Source organism: Mirounga angustirostris, unplaced genomic scaffold (genome assembly GCF_029215605.1).
Source record: "Mirounga angustirostris isolate CCGP_5_RB_7025 unplaced genomic scaffold, mMirAng1.0.hap1 SCAF_7, whole genome shotgun sequence".
NCBI classification, from domain to species: domain Eukaryota; kingdom Metazoa; phylum Chordata; class Mammalia; order Carnivora; family Phocidae; genus Mirounga; species Mirounga angustirostris.
The window spans coordinates 104,992,701-105,015,142 of NW_026991715.1; the positions used below are offsets into that span (position 1 = coordinate 104,992,701).

Sequence of the window (22,442 nt, forward strand, 5' to 3'; positions counted from 1 at the left end):
TTACTGGATCGTAGGGTAGTTCTTTTTTTTTTTTTTTTAAAGATTTTATTTATTTATTTGAGAGAGAGAATGAGAGAGAGAGAGCACATGAGAGGGGGGAGGATCAGAGGGAGAAGCAGACCCCCTGCCGAGCAAGGAGCCCGATATGGGACTTGATCCTGGGACTCCAGGATCATGACCTGAGCCGAAGGCAGTTGCTTAACCAACTGAGCCACCCAGGCACCCGATCATAGGGTAGTTCTATGCTTAATTTTTTGAGGAATCTCCATACTGTCTTCCACAGTGGCCACACCAGTTTTCATTCCCACCAACAGTGCATGAGCATTCTTTTTTCTCCACATCCTCGCCAATGCTTGTTGTCTCGTGTTTTTTGATTTTAGTTGTTCTCACAGGTGTGAAGTGATATCTGCTTATAGTTTTGATTTGCATTTCCCTGCTGATGAGTGATTATGAGCATCTTTTCACGTGTCTGTTGGCCATCTTATGTCCTCTTTGCAGAAATGTCAGTTCATGTCATCTGCCCATTTTTTAATTGGATGATTAGGTTTTTTTGGTGTTGAGTTGTATAAATTCTTTATATATTTTGGATACTAACTCTTTATCAGAGATGTCATTTGCAAGTATCTTCTCCCATTCATTAGATTGTCTTTTAGTTTGGTTGATGGTTTCTTTCACCGTACAGAAGCTTTTTATTTTGACATAGTCCCAATAGCTTATTTTTGCTTTTATTTCCCTTGCCTCAGGAGACATATCTAGAGAATGTTGCTACAGCTGATGTCAGAGAAATTATTGCCTAGACTCTCTACTAGGATTTTTATGGTGTCAGGTCTCACATTTGGGTCTTTAATCCATTTTGAGTTTATTTTTGTGTATGGTATAAGAAAGTGGTCCAGTTTCATTCTTTTGCATGTAGCTGTCCAGTTTTCCCAACACCATTTGTTGAAGAGATTATTTCCCATTGCATATTCTTGCCTCTTTTGCCAAAGATTAATTGACCATAGAATCATGGGTTGGTTTCTGGGCTTCCTACCCTGTTCTCTTGATCTATGTGTCTGTTTCTGTGCCAGTACCATACTCTTTTGATCACTACAGCTTTGTAGTATAACTTGAAATCTGGAATTGTGATGCCTCCAGCTTTTTCTTTTTCAAGATTGCTTTGGCTATTCTGGGTCTTTTGTGTTTCCATACAAATTTTAGGATTATTTTTTCTATTTCTGCGAAAAATGCTATTGGTATTTTGATAGGGATTGCATTAAATCTGTACACCACTTTGGGCAGTATGGACATTTTAACAGTATTTGTTCTTCCTGGCATATCTTTCCATTTGTTTGTGTTTTCTTGACTTTCTTTCATCAGTGTTTTATAGTTTTCAGAATACGGGTCTTTCACCTCCTTGGTTAAGTTTATTCCTAGGTATCTTATTATTTTTGGTGCAATTGTAAATGAGATTATTTTCTTAATTTCTCCTTCTATTGCTTCATTATTAGTGTATAGGAATGCAATGAATTTCTGTACATTGGTTTTAATATCCTGTGACCTTGCTGAATTGATTTATTTGTTCTAGTAGTTTTTTTTAGTGGAGTCTTCAGGGTTTTCTATGTAGATTATCATGTCATCTGCAGATAATGAAAATTTTACTTCTTCCTTACCAATCTGGATGCCTTTTATTCCCTTTTTCTTGTTTGAGTGCTGTGGCTAGGATTTCTAGTACTATGTTGAATAAAAGTGGTGAGAGTGGACATCCTTGTCTTGTTCCTCACCTTGGCGAGAAAGCTCTCAGTTTTCCCCCAATGAATATGATTGATGTTAGCTGTGGGTTCAATACATTTTAAAAGATGGAAATCATACAAAGTTTGTTCTCTGACCAGAAGAGAATTGAATTAGGGATCCACAAAGTGAGAATTCTGGGTAAGCCTCAAATATTGGGAAATTAAGCAACACACTTCCAAGTAGCCCCTGGGTAAAAGAAGAAAACACAAGGGAAGTTAAGATATTTTTTTTAACTGAATGAGAATGAAAATACAATATAACGAAGGGATGTATGGGACTTATGTATTAAAAAGGAGCTACGGGGGAAATTTTTAGCTTTAAATGCCTATATCAAAAAAGAATAAATGCCTCCAATCAATAACCTAAGCTCCTTTCTTAAGAAACTGTAAGCAGGAGGAGGTAAATAGTAAAGATTAGAGCAGAAATGAATGCAGTAGAACCCCCCAATACAGAAAAGTCAATGAAACCAAAAAAGTTCAATTTTTGATAATATTAGCAAAATTGGCAAATCCTCTGCAAGTCTGACAAATAAAAGGGAAGACACAAACCACCAAAAATCAGGAATGAAGAATAGACATCACTACCAATCCTAAAAAAAACTAGAGGATGATATGGTAATATTATAAATAACTTTCTGCCAACCAATTGGACAATGTAGATGCAACGGACACATTCCTAGACAGACAGAAATTGCCAAACAGAAGAAAAAATAGAGACTGTGGATAGACCAATTAGAAATAAAGAAATCGAACATTCATGTTCATAGCAGTTCTATTCCCAATTGCCATAAAATGGAAGTAACTCAAGCATTCATTAACAAAATGAATGGATAAACAAAATGTGGCATATACATACAATGGAACATTGTTCAGCCTTCAAATAGAGGAAGTTCTAATACATGCTACAACATGGGTGAAACTTGAGGACGTTATGCTAAGTGGAATAAGTCAGTGATAAAAAGACATTTCTATAGGGGCGCCTGGGTGGCTCAGTTGTTAAGCATCTGCCTTTGGCTCAGGTCATGGTCCGAGGATCCTGGGATCGAGTCCCACATCGGGCTCTCTGCTCCGTGGGAAGCCTGCTTCTCCCTCTCCCACTTCCCCTGCTTGTGTTCCCTCTCTCGCTGTGTCTCTCTCTGGCAAATAAATAAATAAAATCTTTAAAAAAGGGATGCCTGGGTGGCTCAGTCGGTTAAGCGTCTGCCTTCGGCTCAGGTCATGATCCCAGGGTCCTGGGATCGAGCCCCGCATCGGGCTCCCTGCTCAGCGGGAAGCCTGCTTCTCCCGCTCCCACTCCCCCTGCTCGTGTTCCCTTTCTCGCTGTGTCTCTCTCTGTCAAATAAATAAATAAAATCTTAAAAAAAAAAAAAAATCTTAAAAAAAAAAAAAAGACATTTCTATAAGGTGGTAGAGTAGTCAAAGTCATAGGGATGGAAAGTGGAATGGTAGTTTCCAGAGGCCAGGGGAGGGAAGAATGGGCGTTATTCAATGGGTTTCAATTTTTTACAAGACGAAAAAAGTTCTGGAGTTCGGCTGCATAACAGTGTGAATATACTTTACACTACTGAATTGTACACTTAAAAATGGTTAAGATGGTAAGTTTTAAGTTATGTGTATTTTAGCACAATTAAAAAAAAGAAAGAAAAAGGAAGCCTGCTTGGAGAGCACAAGACGTCAACACTTGTCACTCTGTATTTGTGTGTCCCCAAAATTTTTCAGAAGAGAGAAGTAAAGAAATTGAATTGGCAAGTAAAGACATTCCCGCAGAGGAAAGTCCAGAACCAGATGATTTTTACTGGTAAGTTATATCAAATATTTAAAGAAGAAATAATACCAATCCTTCACAACCTTGTTCCAAAAATAGAGGAGGAGGGAACACTTCTCAATTCATTCTATGGGGCCACTGTTATCCTGTTACCAAAATCAGACAAAGACCTCACAGAAAAAGAAAACTGCAGACCATTTTTCCTCATGAACATTGATACAAAATTCTTAACAAAATATTAGCAAGTTTAATTTAGCTATATATAAAAAGGTTTCTACGTTATGACCAAGTGGGATTTATCCCTGGAATGTTAGGTTGATTTAACATTCATTTCTATAGAACATATTCCTGGAAGTGGAATTTCTGGATTATAGGGTAAAAAGTTTTATAGATAATGCTAGACTGCTTTCCAAAGTGGTTGTATTATTAGCAGTGTAGGAGTATTTCTACAGGTATTTGGCAATGCTTGGTATCATCAGACTTTTTAACTTTCACTTATTTGATGGGTATAATAGTATCTTATTCTGGTTTTATTTTGAATTTGCCTGAATCATAATGAGGGTGCACCTTCTCATCTACGTATTGGTTATTCCAATGTCTTGCGTGCACACGCGTGTGTCTATGTGAAAAACCTGCTGGGGTTGATGAGTAGCAACAACAGATAACATGCTGTTGAGTGTTCACTGTGTGCCAGGCACTGCTCTAAGTGCTGGATACAGAGTCACTTTATCATCACAATAGCCCTAGAAGGTAGGTAATATTATTATCTGTATCAATGTCTATTTTCTCTTTTGTGATGATGATAACATGAGTTTTCTCTTTTAATCTATTAATGTGGTGAATTGTATTACTTGATTTTCATTATGTTGCATTGACCTCAAAATCAAAGGCTAAACCCTACTTGTTGATGAGATATCCTTTCTACGTAGTGTGAATTCAATTTGTTAATGTTTTGTTAACATTTTTAAAAAATCTGTGTTCAGGGGCGCCTGGGTGGCTCAGTTGGTTAAGCGACTGCCTTCGGCTCAGGTCATGATCCTGGAGTCCCGGGATCGAGTCCCGCATAGGGCTCCCTGCTCAGCGGGGAGTCTGCTTCTCCCTCTGACCCTCCCACCTCTCATGTGCTCTCTCTCTCTCTCTCTCATTCTCTCTCTCTCAAATAAATAAGTAAAATCTTTAAAAAAAAAAATCTGTGTTCAAAGGGGCATCTGGATGACTCATTCAGTTGAGCCTCAGACTTGGTTTTGGCTCAGGTCATGATCTCAGTGGCGTGGGATCGAGCCTCCAGGTGGGCTCCCTGCTCAGGAAGAAGTCTGCTTCTCTCTTTCTCTCTCTGCCCCTCCCCCCGCTCATGCTCTCTCTAAAATAAATAAATAAATCTTAAAAACAAATCTATGTTCCTGAATAAGATTAACCTGTAATATTCCTTTCTCATGATGTTCTTGTTAGGTTTTGGTATCAGTATTATTTTTAATCTTCAACTCATTTTCTTCTACTAGTTTGGAAGTAACATACTCTAGTTCTACAGTTTTCATTGTTATATTATTTATGGGTTGGATTGTGTTCCCTCTCCCCCAATTATATTGGAAGTCTTAACCCCTGGTATCGGTGAATGTGAACCGATTTGTGAATAAGATCTTGAAGATGTAATCAAGTTAAGATGAGGTCATTAGAGTGGGTGCTAATCCAGTACAACGGGTGTCCTTACAAGAAGGGGAAACAGAAACTCACAGGAGGGGGATGGACATGTGAAGGCAGAGATGGAGATCAGAGCTATGCTGCCACAAGCCTGGGGCTACCCAAGGAAAGACTCTGAAGGAAAGAAGAGCCTTCAGAGGGCGCTCAGCTCTGCCAACACCTTGATTTTGGATTTCCAGCCTTTAGGACTGAGAAAATAAATTTTTGTTGTTTCAAGCCAGTCTGTATGTGGTTTGCTACGACAGCCCTCACGATCCAATACATCGTAGAAATCACAGCCTGCAAAATTAACGCACCTGAGTCTAGTAGCCCCGAGAAACTTCACCCTCTCCTGGACAAATAAGGAGCACAAGGAAACTGCAAGCAGAACCTTTCATCCCTTCTCCTTTATCCCTATTCCAACTCATACGCTTTTGTTGTCTAATACCTAAAGTTAATCCCTTTTCTTCGAAACCACTAGAAATTTTCATTACCATTTTATACCATCTATGCTTATTTTATTTAACCACATTTTCCACTTCCTTTGTTCCACCAACTTTCTTGCATCTCAGATCTTTTTTCTGGGACCATTGTCTTTCTGCCTGAAGCACATCCACAGAGGTCCTGCAGTGAGAACCTGCTGGGGACAACTTCTCCTAGGTTTAGTTGGGTTTGCACTGGGTGCAGAATTCTATCTATGGTGGCCATTGTGCTCGTTTGATACATTGAAAATACCCGTCCGGGGTGCCTGGGTGGCTCAGATGGTTGAGCATCTGCCTTCAGCTCAGGTCATGATCCCAGGATCCTGGGATGGAGCCCCACATGGGGCTCCCTGCTCAGCAGGGAGCCTGCTTCTCCCTCTCCCTCTGCTGCTCTCCCTGCTTGTAATCTCTCTCTCTGTCAAATAAATAAATAAAATCTTAAAAAAAAAAAAAAAAGAAAATACCAGTCCACTGTCGTCTGCCTTCCATTCTCGCTGTGGAGAAAACAGCTAGCTCTCTGTTAGAGGTCAGTCTAACTGCTGTGCTTTTCAAGGTAACTTGTCTTTTTTTTCTCTGGCTGCTTGAGGTTTTTCTCTTTACCTTTGTTCCTCTGCAATTTCACCATCATGTATCTAATTGTAGATTTATTTTCCTTCCTCCCTCTCTCCCTTCCTTCCATTTATTGAGATATCACTGACATATAACATTGTATATATTTAAGTGTACAGCATAACAACTTGGCGTTCCTATATATTGTGAAATGGTTTCCATAATACGTTTACCTAACATCCATCCTCTCATATAGTTACAAAATTTTTTTCTTTGTGATGAGAACGTCTAGGATTTACTCTCTGAGCTGATTTTAAAAATTATTGTCTTGGGGTTCCCTAGATCTTTTTGATCTATAGATTAATGTGTTTCTTCAGTTCTGGAAAATTCTTAGTGATGTTCTCCTCAAACGTTTCCTCTGCCTCATCCTCTCTTTCCTTTCCTTCTAAGGTCTTAATCAAATGTATGCTAGATTTCTCATTATATCCCCCTTGTGTCTTCCTCTCCTTCTATCTACTACTCCATGTTTCACACTGGATAGTTTATTCTAATTTATATCTAATATATTATATATTATGTTGTATATAATTTGTATGTACAATTAGATATAATTTTATATCTAAAACCTTCTTAGTTTATCCATTTATTACTTCTCCCTCTGTTTTATCCATTCTCCTCTTAAACCCCTTCACTATTTAACATTTGCTATCTTAGTATTTATTTATAAAAGTTGTTTCTTTTTCCAATTTGCTGTGACAAATTTTATAGTTTGCTCTAATATAATGTTTTCACTAATATACCTGTTTCCTGCAGATGTTATCAGTTTGTCATTTGTTTCTTTAAGCCTGGTAATTTTGGTGATATCTTAGTCTGTCCGATACTTTCCCAGTCTGAACAGAGTGCTGGTGTGTATCTGTTTTCTGTGGGTTCTGCTGGATTTCATTACAGAGCATTCCCTTGTGTTTCTGCTAATCTTGGATTGCTTGCCTTCTTTCCCTTTGCAGAGTTAGTTGTAGAAATAACCAAGGCCTGGCACAGGTCTACTCGTCCCTGAGATGCTTCGGGGTTGCTCATTCGAGTTCCTCGATGCCTTACCAGTCGGCTACCACTATTTCACAATTTAAGATTCCTTAACCAACTCAGGCTGTGAGTATCTGAGGATAAATCCTCCTGACGGCCAGTCTGGGGCCAGAAGTCTCCCGGCTTTGGGGGAAGCGGAATAAGTTTAGACTAATTTTGCTCTGACGTTGATAATGTATCTCTTTGAAATCCAAGCTTACTGTGAAGAGGTCTCCTGAAAATTTCCCCCCTTGGATGGGCTCTGAGTGTTGACCACTGCGGCTTATCCCCCCATGCAGCCCCTGTGCAGAAGCCCACGTGAACAGGAGCCAGAAATGCTTTGGGGCGTAAGTGCCTTAGTGACCAATGGTCCACTAATCTGTCTGGTTACAGGTGTTTCTTCAAAAACCGGCCTAGAAACTCCCCACTGTTGTTTTGGCACTTCAGTTTTTTTTTCTTCAGGAGATCTAAAAAATATTTGAACCGGTGGTGGGGGGATCGGGTGGGGCAGGGGAGGGAGGTGTTGAGGTGTTGATCTGAATGACAGCTGCCGTGATTGGAAAATGGAAACTCAATGATACTATTTTTAGTCTCTCACACCCTCAAACATGTCTATGGTCTTTCCAGAACATAATGAAATTGGAGTGTGTAAATGGTTGTGAAGGACCATATGCTATACACATGGCCATGGACTAGCATGGACCAAGGAAAATGAAGAGAAAATGAACTTTGTTTAGATGGTTTACCTAATTCCAGGTATTTAAGAATATAGTTCAAGTCTTTACTAAACATCTGCTTGCATATCTCATATCATATGATTTTCACAAATCTTAATGTAAGAAGCTGAGCTTATACAGTCTTTTTAAGTGTTACCATGTTTCCTGGAGATAAAATAGGTTCAATAGAATAGGTGATTAGACTTGTGAATAGAGGCCTTCAAAGACACACCGAGAATCCACAATTGCACTTGTTGATTAGGAATAGAGGCTGTATTTCATATTTGAAAAACATCAATGTTTTCTCCTACATGCCCTTATGCAAAGTTAATGAAATAGAATATTTTCATTATAACAGTTAATAATAGGGGGCACCTGGGTGGCTCAGTTGGTTAAGCGCCTGACTTTTGCTTTCGAATCAGGTCACCATCTCCAGGTTGTGGGATCGAGTCCTGTGACAGGCTCCTTGCTCACCGGGGAGTCTGCTTGTCTCCTTTTCCCTCTGTCCCCCCCCAAATAAATAAATAAATCTTTTAAATGGTTTAAAAAAATCAAGACTAAGACTACTGTGAAGACCCAACACTTTTTATTTTTATTTATTTTTTAACCCAAATTATAAAATATTTGGGTTTGAAGATGTAAGTGTCCTGTTACTGTCCTCAGCTAACCTATTGTCAAGTTTAAACAACTGGGAGCAATCGCAAGTATCAGCTTTCCTACCCACGTGGCCACACATTTCAAAATCGCGTCTCTATTCTGTTTTATAGTGTATGCTTTTCAAAGGGTACAGTCCATCGTACCAGAAAGTATTTTCTTTTTCTTACTAAGAAAACACACATGCTCATGCCGTTCAATATTAGAGTATAAATACTGAGTTGCTTGTTCTTTATTTTTTACCAGTGAACTAAGAATAATGAGGTAAGAATAATGGCCGTTAAGTACATATAGAAAAGTTTTTCCTCTCCCTGTGGTTTCCAATGGTGATGATGAAGTTAAAGTAGGGGACTGAGTGAATGTCATGTGGGCATTTTCAGGGCCCAGGGCAGTGGTGTTCAGGAACAACAAGGGCTTCTTGCCTCAGGTTGTGCAAGAAGCCAGACAGATTCTGCCCCTCTTGACTCCATAGCCTTCAGATGATCCACCTCAAATTCTAGAGGCTTGAGGTTCCGAATGGACCTTGAGTAGCTGACTCAAGTCATCTTGCGTGAGTCTTCCACATTGACTTTGTACATATACTCAAAGGGGGGAAATATCTCTCTCTTCAGAATTAGCACAGCAGAGGGGCGAAGGGAGGAATATGGCCTCAGGGGGTGACCTAGGATGGAATGTTGATTTCACCACGTACTGCCTTTGGAACTTGGACGAACTCTCTAACTCCTCTGTATCTCAGTTTCCTCATTTGTTCCAGGAGAATAATGACTATCTCCACTTCATAGATTTGCTGTGGGGAATATATGAGATCATAAATGGAGAGAATTTAGTCATTGACATATAAAAATACTCAGTAAATGATATTAATATTCAGACTTGAGAAATATTTTGCACAGGTTTGGTTAACTCACCTGGGGAGAGTAATATTCTTGAGAGAGAGTTTTGAATATAGTTCAGAAATAATTAAATGCCTTCCTTGATTGAAATAGAAAGGCAATTAAGACAATGGAGCACTTTCCTCTGTGTTATCTAGGACATATTGTTCTCATTTTCCTTGTGTAATGGGAAAATTTGAAACACTGGTGACAAATTACTCATCCTGAGGTTAATTGTTCCCCAACAAATACATTTCAAGGAGGGAAGGTGGATAAGATTCCAGAGGCTGCAGAATCCAACTTTTGGTAGCGTGATGTTTGGGACTCAGGCAGGCCTAGGTTTCTGATATTGCCAACATATGATTTTGGAAGAGTTAACCCCTCTGAGTCTCAGGCCCCCTGATTATAAATTAGGAGTAAAAATACCAAACTGCAATGGCGGTGTGTTGGCAGGTTTGTAGGTGACAAGCTGTAGAGTGCTATTACACAGTAGCTGAGCAACAACCCAGAGCTGACTTTGCAACATGTTCCAGAGACTGAATGTAAGAGGGAGCAAGCGGTTCACAGAAAGTGAACCAATCAACCAAGGTCTATTCACTCTACCCAGGCAAACTGTCTCCCAAATGTGTGGTTATTTGGAAGGGGGCACAAAACAATTCAGATATGCCTCTAGGTGCACTTAGGTGGTGGGATGGAGAGAGGTGACAGTGACAACTGGGAATATCATAGACGTTGCATGACACACATGCTCCACATAGATGATTATTTATCTGATGATATCTTATTTATCCCACTAACATGTATTGGGAAGGTTCTATGACAAATGAATAAGCCTATCTTTGTAGGGATGTGGGGAAGAAGGGAATTTCTATAAATCTAATATTTATAGAAAGCCATCTATGTGATCGGGTATTATATCGGTTGGTTTGAAACCTCAGGAGCGTTCTGAGTGAAATCTAGCACTGGCCCCCCATACATGGTGGGCAAGGAGAAGCTGAAGAAAGAGGCAGACCACTCTTGGTAGGTGGCAGCACTCTTGGATTGCTAGGTGGCAGGTTTCATAAGCAAGGGAACTTACACATGAAGCTTGTCTTGGGAGGTAACAAGACAAGTAAATCTCTGTACCTGCCCACCCGAACCTTGAAAGTTTCAAGGCTGTATCCTTGAAAACAGTTCCCATTGCGGGAATGGTAGGCAAAATATATAATCGAAGTGCAGGGGAGGGGATGAGGAGCCTCTGATTGCCTAGGTCCAGCTCATGGGTCAACCTGAGGTCATGTCCCCTCGATGACCTCCTCCAACAATATTGGAGTATTCAGCTAATGCTGAAACACTCTTAAATCTCAGTGACTTGACATAATAGAAGTTTATTTCTTGCTTGTATAAAGTTTATTTCCTCATGCAGTCATTTAAGGACTAGATTCCTTCTACCTTGTGATTCTGACATATTCTAGAGCAGGGTCAGCCAACGATGGCTCATGGACCAAATTTGATCTACAGTTTTTGTGAACTGTTTTTTTGTAAATAAAGTTTTATTGGCACACAGCCATAATCATTCATCATGTATAACCTGTGCTTTGTAGCATAAACCTAGGGACACATTCTTTAGGCAGTTTTTCTTTTTCATTAATTTTGTAATTTGGTTTCACAATGGTTCAAATGCTATCTGCATAAAGAATGTGTCCCTAGGTTTATGCTTATGCATATTTAAGTAAAATAGTAAAATGAATTTTTTTCTTCATTTTTCTTTTTTTTATTATGTTCAGTTAGCCAGCATATAGTACATCAGAAGTTTCTGATGTGGTGTTCAACAGTCCATCAGTTGCGCATAACACCTAGTGCTCATCACAACATGTGCCCTCCTTAATACCCATCACCCGTTTACCCTAGTGAAATGAATGTAAATAAAGACATGAGAGATCCAGAAGAATATTTTCTTTCTAAAAGGTATGTGTATATAACTCAAGTTTATAAGAGTCCACCCAACAGAGATAGCTCTCTTACAAAATATTTTAATTTGAATTAGGAAACTGTACCAGTCAGGACAGACTATGGAAAGCTGCAATAACAAACAAGCCCCAAGTCCTACTGGCTTAAACCACTTGCTTATATTAAAGGGGTTGCATATTGCTAAAGAACTCTGTTCATTGGGGGCGCCTGGGTGGCTCAGATGGTTAAGCGTCTACCTTCGGCTCGGGTCATGATTCCGGGGTCCTGGGATCGAGCCCCGCATTGGGCTCCCTGCTCAAGTGGGGAGCCTACTTCTCCCTCTCCCTCTGCCATTCTCTCCACTTGTGCTCTCTGGCTCTATCTCTCTGTCAAATAAATAAATAAAATCTTAAAAAGAAAAAAAAAACTCTGTTCATTGTGATCATGACAGCAGGACCCACACTGATGGAGCTACCTTCAATAACCCCCTGGTTGAGGGGAGTGAGTCCTCTGGGGGTTCTCTTACCTTTAAGTCAATGCTGTGGCTCAGGTAAGTCAGATAACCACACCTAAGTTCAAGGAGAGGACTATAATCCTTTTGGGTGCCCAGACAAGAGAGAAACCAGGAATTGGTTGACAGAAATAATGTCTGCATCTTTCTGTAAAGGAGTGCCCTGTGGCCTGGTTTCAACACTTTCTATTCCCCAGTAAAGTTGCAGACAGCTTTCTTAATTTCATAGGCAGCTGTGGCTCTTGGGTTACGGCCAAAGCCTGCTGCGTGCCAGCCACATGGCATGGGCAAATCTAAACCTCAGCTCCTCCTCTCTGAAATGGGGGAGGAACGTCAGTTGCATGGTTCACTGAGAGGCAATCAAGGCAATACCTGATGTGAAACCTCTTTGTCAACTGTAAATTATAATCCAAATGAAGGTAATAGTATTGTTCCTGGCCATCAGTCATACCACGCTACGGGTGAAGAACAGATAGTAACAATGGCACCTTACAGCACGCGTCACACAATATTTTGTCATGCAAGTTTCCCGAAAATTCACAAGAAATTTCCTTAGGTAGTCTGATAATGAAATCTGAAGAGAATAGTTCTTGAATAAAAAAGCAAATTTTCCCCTCTTGGCTAGAAAATGACAAAGCATTTTACATGGCTCTAAATCTATACGGCCCACTCTTCTAAAAAATTTGAGGTTGAAGAAAAAACCCACTATCTATCCTGCCCAAGAAGCAGTTGTTTTAAGTTGGGGTCAGCATGAAAAAATTGAAGCTGTTCCGCAAAATAGTGCTGAGGACAGAAACACAAGAATATTCTTACACTGTTGCATCAACTCCTGAACTGCTATCACTCAAAGATCTCAGAATTCCAGCTTAGTAGAACTGGATGGCATCCTGAAGATGATCTTGTCTCACACTCTTACTTTCCAGATGAAGAAAATAAGGTCTAGAAAAATTAAATAACTTGCCCTAGGTCATGTTCCTTAAATATAAGTTGATAGCCAAATATTTTTCCCTTTCACCATCCTGAAGTTAGGGAAATGAACACACTGAAGGAAGTGATGTTTCTCTGTCCCCTCATACAATCGCTAATAAGATCTCTTTGAATCAGAGCCTCTGGTACACCCTTCACTGTGTATCTGCAGGCAGGCAAAAGGCCCCCCGGAAATTCCTGGGGAGGTCCAGCAATGATTCTGAGATTCCTTTTCAGCACTTCTAAAATTCAGTTGTTTTGCCCATTTCAGAGTTTTCTAAGTGATGTTTTGACCCACAGGAAATGTATGAATTGAGTAAGAAAACGAGATATAGGTTTCTAGTTCAATTAATGACATTATCTGATTATTTAATTACATATGAAAATCTTTCACTCTGGGAGAAGAATTTTAACATTGTGAAAGAAAGAAAGAAAGAAAGAAGAAAGAAAGAAAGAAAAAGAAAGAAAGAAAGAAAGAAAGAAAGAAAGAAAGAAAGAAAGAAAGAAAGAAAGAAAGAAAGAAAGAAAGAAAAAAGAAAAAGGAAAGGAAAGGAAAGGAAAAAGATGAGATACCTTCCTAGGCATATTAGTCAGGAAAGGCTCAGTTACGCTGCCATAAAAAAATCTCTGGGACTTACAGGAACAAAAGATTATTTCACATTCATGTTCAATGTTCACTGTGGTTGGAGGGGTCTCTCCTCCACATGATCTTTGTGAAGAGTGGCAGGCTGAAGGAAACTCCATATGGGGGTCACCCACAGCTGTGGCACACTGGAGGGGATTTGATGAATTGCACATTTGTTCTTAAAGTTTTGCCTCTAAATAACACATATTACTGATGATTCCTCATTTATCGAAGTGAACCGCAGGGTCGCATCTAAATGCAGAAGAACCAGAATACTCTACTCTTACTATGCACCTGCAAGAAGGAAAGCCATAATTTTGGTGAACATCTCTAATGGCTACCATTTTAGAAATAAAGAAGAAAAGAAAACAGAACAGACATGCCCCCTCCACAAATTGTCAAAAAGACAGTGTCTCACCGTCAACATGACTCAAATCCCCAATCAAGGAAAAAATATCTGTCATCTATACAATAAAATCTTAACACATTAAGTTGCTGCAGGTAAAGTTTCCTGAATTTGTTTCTTCATCTGCATACAAGAGTATTTCAAGAATGGGAAAGAGGTATAAATGAATTAAATTAGGGCTGGGATAAAGTTTCTGGAAATGCACTGTGGGCCAGCTACATGGGGAGACACATTTATGCCTTTTGTGGATTTTTTCAGACTCTTTCCGTTCTTTATGACATAACTATACTGGTCAATAGTCTTTCTAAAATAATTTGATAGTAGGAAATTTATAGCCTGACCAGACAGAAAAGTTCATTTTCACCTAAACTGCTAATAGCAGTAATTATTTAATGAGTCACTCTAAAAAGAGACCCTGAACCTCTAAAACTTAGCCTTTTTGGGAAATGTCTGATGTCTGGAATATGTTTAAGCAAACTTCATTTGTTTTTTATTTGGGTACAATCATTTGCTTAGATACATATTTTTAAACTTTTGGTATATTACTAGCAGCAAAGTGTTTCAAGTGGGGGAAAACTCAAACTAGCTCAGAATGTCCCCTGAATTAAAAAATAGAGTTTTGTACTTTCCAGAATAATAAGCATTTTTATAGTCTTTCTTTAAATCTTTCTTGGTAAAAAGCTACAAAGCAGGAAGAAAGGGTGAGAGTCAAAGCCTGCTGATTTACTGTTTAATTATATCTTTCCCCCCTGCCCCTTAAAATTTTATAACAGAGCAGGGTTAACATTAACACCCCAACCACAATAAACTAAACATATTTTATTACATATTTTATGTCCAAGATGAAAATGAAGATATAATAATGAGATAATTTTATACAGAGGTATGGTGAATTCTATGTGACTAGGGGTAACTCAGTTTTGTGTTCTGTGCCTTAGTTTTTAAAATTATCAATAATTATATGAATAGCCAACTTTTACCGAGTATTGATTGTAGTACAAGGACTTATATCAAGTACCTCGCGCATTTTTTCCTCATTTAATACAGCAAACTTACTTCTAAAAATGAGGAAATTGAGGATGAAGCGACTTGACCAAGGTCATCTAGCTCATTAGTAGTGGAACACTCTTTTGGGATAAATCATCGTGGTTAACATTTCAATCAAGGTATCTGATAAGTGCAGTGTTTTTCTAGCCCAACTCTCTTGGAGAAGAAAAAAATTATGTTGGCTGTGGTTCATTTATTCATAAATATATGAATGTCCGCTCTGTCCCTGGTCCTGTCTTAAAGCCTTTGGATATAGAGCTGAATAAGTCTGCAAGGCAGAGTTTAAGAAAAGAGATTAAGAAAAATCAGACAGACTTGGGTTGGGCTCTGCAAAGCAACCTTAGACAGGAACTCTCTAGCCCCATTTGCAAACTGGGGAATTATATTGATGTTTACTCCATGGTTTTGCTGGGAAAATTAAGCGAGATAATAAGGTGCTTAGCATAGCACATTGCATAAGATGCTCCAAAGAGTGCGTTCAGTTAATATCAGGTTTTATTGTTATTATCGTTGCTAATACGCAAAAAATACTCACTGTAGTTGAGCTCCCTGATTAGGGAGGGGAAAGAGACATCTGAACAAGATTTCCTGTCTAATGTGATATGAGCACCAGGGAAAGGCACGAATGACTGCCTAGACCGGGTTTGGAAAGGTTTCATGAAAGAGGTGAACTTTTGTGTTGGGGATTTTAAAGGGAGCGGAATTTCTCTAGGTGGAGGAGGGTGTAGGCATTCCGGTCATGTACAAAGGTGCTCAGCAAGGTATGTCTGGGGGATCTCAAGGCTCCAGCCAAGTGAAACGTTCTAGTGAGGGAAAGAGGAATGGTGAAAGCGAATGGAAAACCTTCCAGTACTGGGAATCTGGGGGCCTGGACCAGGAAAGGCCCCGCCTTGGGTGGCAGCGACGGGAGGGAGGCTGGGGGATCGCGAGGTGTCGCTGTGGCTCCACGTAAGGCAAGATTCAGGCGTCCGTGGGTTACGGCCCACCGGGGGCCGCCACCGAGGGTGGGGTAGGGCTGTGTCGGTGGGTTTGGCACCGTCTTCATACAGCCACCAAATAATGACGGTGATAGAGCAGTAAAAACATAAGCAAATAACCCGGAAGCGGTCTCTTGTAGGACACACGGCATCAATAATCAGAAACTGTCCGCGAGGAACAATTAAGAGCTCGGAACTGCCGGGCAGGGCTCATTGCGAGCGCAGTCCGCGTCGTTTGTGGGCCCCAGCGGGAACCTGCCTCGCCTGCCCGGAGCCGAGCTGGGCGCTAACCCACGGCCTCCGGGCCAGTCCCGCGCCCGGTAGGCGGCTCCCCGCTCCCCGCAGGCCGAAGGAGCAGCAGTTTCTCGACTCCTGCCTTGGGGTGCGCGGTCCGCATTCCTGCCTGTGCCGTTCCTTTGACGGGACCTGAGATTTTGGGGACTTCTTTGCTGGGTTTCACATGCACACATGGACCAACGAACCACGTGTAAGCTCAGGCTCATACACAAGTGTACGATGCTCTTGCACACATAGTATTTCTGCACACGCACACTCACGTAAATGAGACATAGGCACACGTAACACATGCACGCACTTGACACATGCTCACGTGTACTCACGCTGGTGTGCGACCATCCTGCTCTAGCACACGCGCACACACGCACCCAAGGGCGCGCTGTCACTCACTGGCACGCGCTCCTCCGTACTACACAGGCCCACAAACATGCAGCCACTCTGCCTTTATACAAACATATTTGCACGCTCACATCACACTCATCTCGCATCTCGGTGGTCAACAATGACCTTGAAGGGTCAAACGGTGCGTAAATATCTAATGGACCATGCTTCAAAGAAAATACAAGTGTGAACTTTTTGTGACCCAGGCATCTCGAGCTCCTCTGCAGAACTTCCCCTTTCTTCTCCTACTTTCCCCTCAGCAAAGAGGCCTATGTCTCCCTCTCTTCGCCTCCAAATCCCCGAAGGCCTCAGTTTCTTCCTTTTGAGTTTGCACTACTGAAGAGATACTAATTTCTTTCTTTTTTTTTTTTTTTTAAGATTTTATTTATTTATTTGACACGGAGACAGCGAGAGAGGGAACACAAGCAGGGGGAGTGGGAGAGGGAGAAGCAGGCTTCCCGCTGAGCAGGGAGCCCGATATGGGGCTCGATTCCAGGACCCCGGGATCATGACCCGAGCCGAAGGCAGACGCTGAACGACTCAGCCACCCAGGCGCCCCGAGATACTAATTTCTAAACAGCGGGATGCTCCCTCCTCGCATCCTGGAGCCTCTTTCCGCAGCAGGAGCGAGGGCCCTTCGCTGATCAGACTCCAAGCAAGAGGGTTGGAGGACTGTGGGGGAAGGGCCAAGGGTGGGGTATGGGTCGCGCCCCAGGACAGCCTAGGATTGGGAGAGCCTTTCCGGCTGTGTCTCCAACTGTATTCTCCTAGCTCAGAGTAATTTTAGTTTTTAGCTGTCATTGGTCATGCCAAGGCCATATGGTCTTCCTCTGTTAAAGTGCATCCGCAGGTGTACAGATTTCTGCCCTCTGATGGGCGTCGCAGGCATCCCCGAAAAGTCCTGTTTAGTCTATATCTAGTAGGCGACCCTGCAGGCGCCGGGAACTCTAAGACCTCGGCTCGGACTGGGAGAAGCGGCTGCCTGGAGGTCACATACCAAGCGCGGCAGAGCCTGGGCTGGCGTTAGCCCCACCCTCGCGCTCCCCGTCTGCGACTGCCGGGAAAGACGCGTGTCGGTATCTGCCCCCGGGGCTGCGCCTCCAGCCCACGCATTAGAACTTTTCAGAACCGTTTTCCCCTCCTCTCTCCCTTCTGCTGCCTGCCGTCGGACAGCGACTTGAGCCCCTGCTCCTTTGTCAGCCGGGATGCCCAGGGGCTCGAGAGCCCCGAGCGGAAGGCGGGGCCGCAAGGCAAACTCCAGAGATAATGCGCCGCGGCTGGGTGGGTGGTTTGGACCTCACGCTAGGGGCACCGACGGGAAATTTGGGCTGGGCGACTTTTTTCGCAGTGAGGCGGGGGACAGGTTGTTTCATTTCAATCACAAGCCGGCAGTTTCCTCACCTGTAAAATGGGGGGCGATCTTACCTGTCTTCTTTGTCTTGTGGGAATTCAGTGAATTTATGCCCGTAATGCCTTCAACAAATGGTATCTATTATTATCTGGGGACCGCCCCAGGGGAAACCCGAGCGAGTCCGCAGGCTCGATCCGGGAAAGGTTGGTTTAAGCCTCTTGCCCCAAGCTCTTGTCCTAGCTGTCTGCGGGTGTCTTTGTCCCTCTCTAGGCCTCAGTTTCCCTGCCTGTACTATGGGGAGATGCGCGTTCCCAGGGCCTGGAAATGTCAGACTGGGCGAGCAAACCCCGCCGCCTCTGCAGCACTGGGGTGTGTGTGTGTCTGAAAGAGGCATCAGGGTCGGAAGGAATGTCCCCCTTCCCTTTACCGCTTGCCAGAGAAGGCTGAGAGCAAGGAGGTAGGACAGGCGGATTTCCGGGGGCACCGTGGCCTGCTGCTCTCACACGTTCTCCGAGGGCTGCAGGTAAAGGTCGCCGAGGGGCAGCGGCAGGGTTTCGCGCGCGGGTGGCGGGGCCGCTCCCGCCGGCGTCTGGGTGCGGCTCGGGAGCGCGGGCAAGCTGCGCCCCGCTCGGGTCCTCACTCTCCCAGCGCCCCGCGCCTTCTCCTCCTGCGGGCAGCGCTTTGGCCCCTGCCCACCGCGGCCGCGACTCCGGGCCGCCAGACGACGCCTTCGGAGCGGCCGCCTGCGGAGGGACTTGGAGCCCTTGGCCTTCGTCGCCCCATCTTTCCCTTTCCGTCTTCCCGGCACCGAAGGAGGCGTCTTTTCTTCAGTCTCACCCTCAAGGGTCTCTGACTAGCCGCCAAAGGAAGGGGGCATTTCCCCGGGCAGGCGGCCCTTCTGGGGGCGCGTCTTCCGAAGGGAAACGTAGACGGAGGGAATTTTCTAAGTGACAAGTCCCAAGTCTGGCCTCCTGGGGGCGGACGAGCCGAGAGGATTCCCTATCCCCGGGACGTCCCGCTAGTTCTAGTTCGGCTGTATTGATCTCGTTTCAGCTCTTTTTTGGGCGGGAGGAGGGACGCCATGTGTTCCCACCTGCGCCTCCCGGAAGTTACTGAGGCAACTGATGCCCTTCGGGAAAGGGAAATGATTTCCCTGTGACTTAAGAGGGTCGGGATAGCCAAGAGTGAGAAGGTTTCAAAGTTCGGGGTGGAGGGTGTTTTGCTCACCGGGTCTGAGCTTCCTCCAACGCTAGGAGACCCTGAGGCCTGGGTCAGGAGCAATGAAGAGGGAGGGAGTGGGCGCTAACCCTCACTTTAGAAGAAACTCCGAGAAGCTCAGCGGGACACTTAATTCAAGGGGAAATATCCATCTTTTCCAATTGCTTCATCCACATATAAATGCATCTTGCTGTATATTTTTCTTATGCACAGGTTCCCCGCCCCCCTCACTTTTTTCCTCCCTAATTCTGCAGGTCTGGACAAGGTCTGGAAATCTGCATTACCCCACTGGATTAGTCTGATGAGGGGGATTTGGGGATTACTATTATAAGCCACCCTAAAGTCATATCACAGATATTCTATAAAGCCTAGGCAATGCTATACATACAGTATTTTTCTTCACAGGAGAAGTGACTATAATATTAAAAAGATGAAGTTAGTCTCAGTACAACTTTACAGTACCCCTCCACACACATGCTTGGCCTGGAAGTGATGCTAACCCCACATGAGGGAAGGTTGACAAGGGTTTAAGGAATTTTTCAAAGTTTAAAAATTACAATCGCTAGTTCAATATTCACCAGAGGAAATCCACAAAAACTTACTACTCTGCTGGCCTAGGTGTTGTTCCCAATTTTCTATCATCCTTTCTGTCTCTTTTCTACCTTCTCTTTAGCTTCCTTCCTACTTAAACATTTATTACTGGGTGAGAAGGCCAGGTTGAAAGCACTAGGACATCCAGAAGAAAAGCTATGAATACACTCTGCTTGATTAAAAGAAAGTCACTCACCATCCCAGGTGAGGTTTCTGCTGCTTCTGCACAGCCAAAGGGAATTAGTCTTATCAAAATATTCCTGCCCTCTTTTGTTTTTCCTCCTTCAGTGACCTGGCAGATGTGGAGATTGCCTCCCTCTTATCTAGTTTCTGGAGATTACCTACACTGGGGCAGGAATTGGGCTGCTGAAGTCTTCTTTCTCTGGGCCAATTTCCCTTTTGCAACAGGCAGCTCCAGGCCCCTCAACAAACACAACATTTGCAGAGGGCTTCTTGATTCTGCCTGACCTCCTCGAAATCCATCTGTTGTGTGCTTCACACTGATCCTGGTCCTCATAGTTGCTGTGTCTTTCCTTTCTCTGGCACCTTTGCTGCTTCCCTTTGGCAGTGATCTGATCCCCATCACAGTGTGTGTTCCTCATCACTGGAGTATGTACTTCACCAGACTCAACTTGGAGTCCTGAATATAGTTCACTAGAGAGTAAAATGGAGGCTCAGGCAATTAAGGAGAGGGAGGCTTGAGTCTTTTACTATGGCTATCTGGGACTCATTGATAGAAGGGTAGCCTCTGCCTCCTGGTCCCCCTTGCTTGAAGGATCCCCTTAGAGAAGGCGGGGGATGGTCCACGCAGGGGAAGGGATTGGCTCTGGGGACACTTTGGGCCTTGGAGGATAAGCTTGGAGCTTCGGGAAGTTTTCAGCAGGCTCAGTTTCAATTATGCATTTAAATTCTGTAGAGATGAAGAAGGTCCAACTCCCCCTTTCCTCTCCCCACAAACCTATAATCCTTCCAATCTCCCCACCAACATAACCATCCAGGTTATGTGTGCCAGGAACTCTGGTAGATGCTATGGGAATCCTGATGGTTCAAACATCTCTTCAGGAGTGTCTTGGTGGAGACTGAATTAATTATTAATTATTACCAGGGACAAAATACTCAGCACATTAGTGGTCCAGATTAAATGGTATGGGAGCTGGACAGGCTTAATGCACAAAGATAAAGTAGTGTTTGAGGACAGTGGCCATGTATTCACAAGCCTGAGACAGTCTTTTTTTTTTTTTTTCCCCCTAGTTTAGGAATCAGGAAGTGGCTCTCACTTTCCTGCTCTGCCAAGAGCATGAAGCGTAATTCTTGCCTATCTCCATCCATTCAACATGGGCATGTGTACTGTTCCGTCACTGACCCCATGAGCTTCCTAAATCAAAGGGCCAAGAAAGGCCAGCAGAAAGGGGACCTGGACTTCTGGCAGAGAATTTCCCCTAAGGAGTCCTTGGCAGATTTGGCTGCAGTCAGGGAGTTCCTTTGAGGGCAATGAAACAGTTCACCATGTGCTTATTAGAGGTTACAACCTGCTAAAAAATGATGGGGCACATTACCCAGAAACTTCCAGCTATTTTCTTTGCCAGCCACAAGCATATATAAAGAAAGGTCTGAGATAGTAGACCATTTCTCCCTCCCTCTCTCCTACCCCCATCCCCCACCTTCTTAATTCAATCTCTCACTTTCTGGACAGCTGATAGGAGCAGAAGTTGGGGAGGGTTTGTTCAAGTCCCCACTTTAACAGAAAGAATGAGGAAGAGAGAAATCCTACATCAAATAACAAACTAATCAGAGACGTTGTTGCTTTGGTAGTTACTCTAAAGAAAAAAACACTTTGGCGCAGGGTGAGGGGTTGGGAATTGAACCTGAATAAATTTAAAAATGCATCCCGATACAACTCCGTGACAGCATCCACCGTCTACATATCCCGCGGATTATTCGAGATAGGTGAGCTTGTTGAGGATAGTGCCTAACACCGGCGGCCTCGAGACTAGCGTCTGAGCGAGAACCATTTCAGAAGCCAGACTACGGGCAGAGTCCGGGTCCCCCTACTCCCTGGGGGACCCACAGAGCCTCGCTTGCCGGGGCCCAGGATTCACCCACCTCTCCGGCGTGGAGAAAAGTACCCTCCGCGATCCCGCCCCAACCTCGAGCACCCATTTTTCCACCCCACCACCCCCTCCTCAAAGCGAAGAGGTGGGCACCTGGGACGCGCGTCCTGCTTTTTCTGCCCGGACTCTCCCGTCTCCTCCACTTTTGCCCCCGACGTCCCAGAACAGCGGAGCAGGACGCAGCATCAGCCCTGGGAGGGCGCAGCCAGTGCACCGCGAGCGCGCTCAGGGCGTGGCGAGGATGCTAAATGGACCGCAACGACCAGGATGCAGACCCCAGCTCAAATCCCTGAGAAAAATATCGCCCTTCCCTTCCGTCTGTTCCCCTCTCCAGCCCGGCTCTGCCCAGCTCAGCCCAGCTCTTCCCCAGCATAGACGCCGGTGTTCAGCGATCCTTCGCTCGCCACTTTGCGAGGAACTTTGGCTAGCTCCCCTGCGCCACCCGGAGAGGGATGTTAATGAGGGAGCGTGGCCCGGCGCTGCGAGCCA

General features: G+C 43.6%; 1 long non-coding RNA gene across 1 annotated transcript; it reads right to left on the minus strand.

The window, feature by feature from the left end:
* Positions 1-8,873: 8,873 nt before the first annotated feature.
* LOC135365421 (uncharacterized) lies at positions 8,874-22,433 on the minus strand. Its single transcript, XR_010413240.1, has 2 exons — positions 22,047-22,433; positions 8,874-9,458 (listed from the first exon to the last, which is right to left on the minus strand). It is a non-coding gene; the product is annotated as an uncharacterized LOC135365421 (long non-coding RNA).
* Between the last annotated feature and the right edge of the window lie 9 nt (positions 22,434-22,442).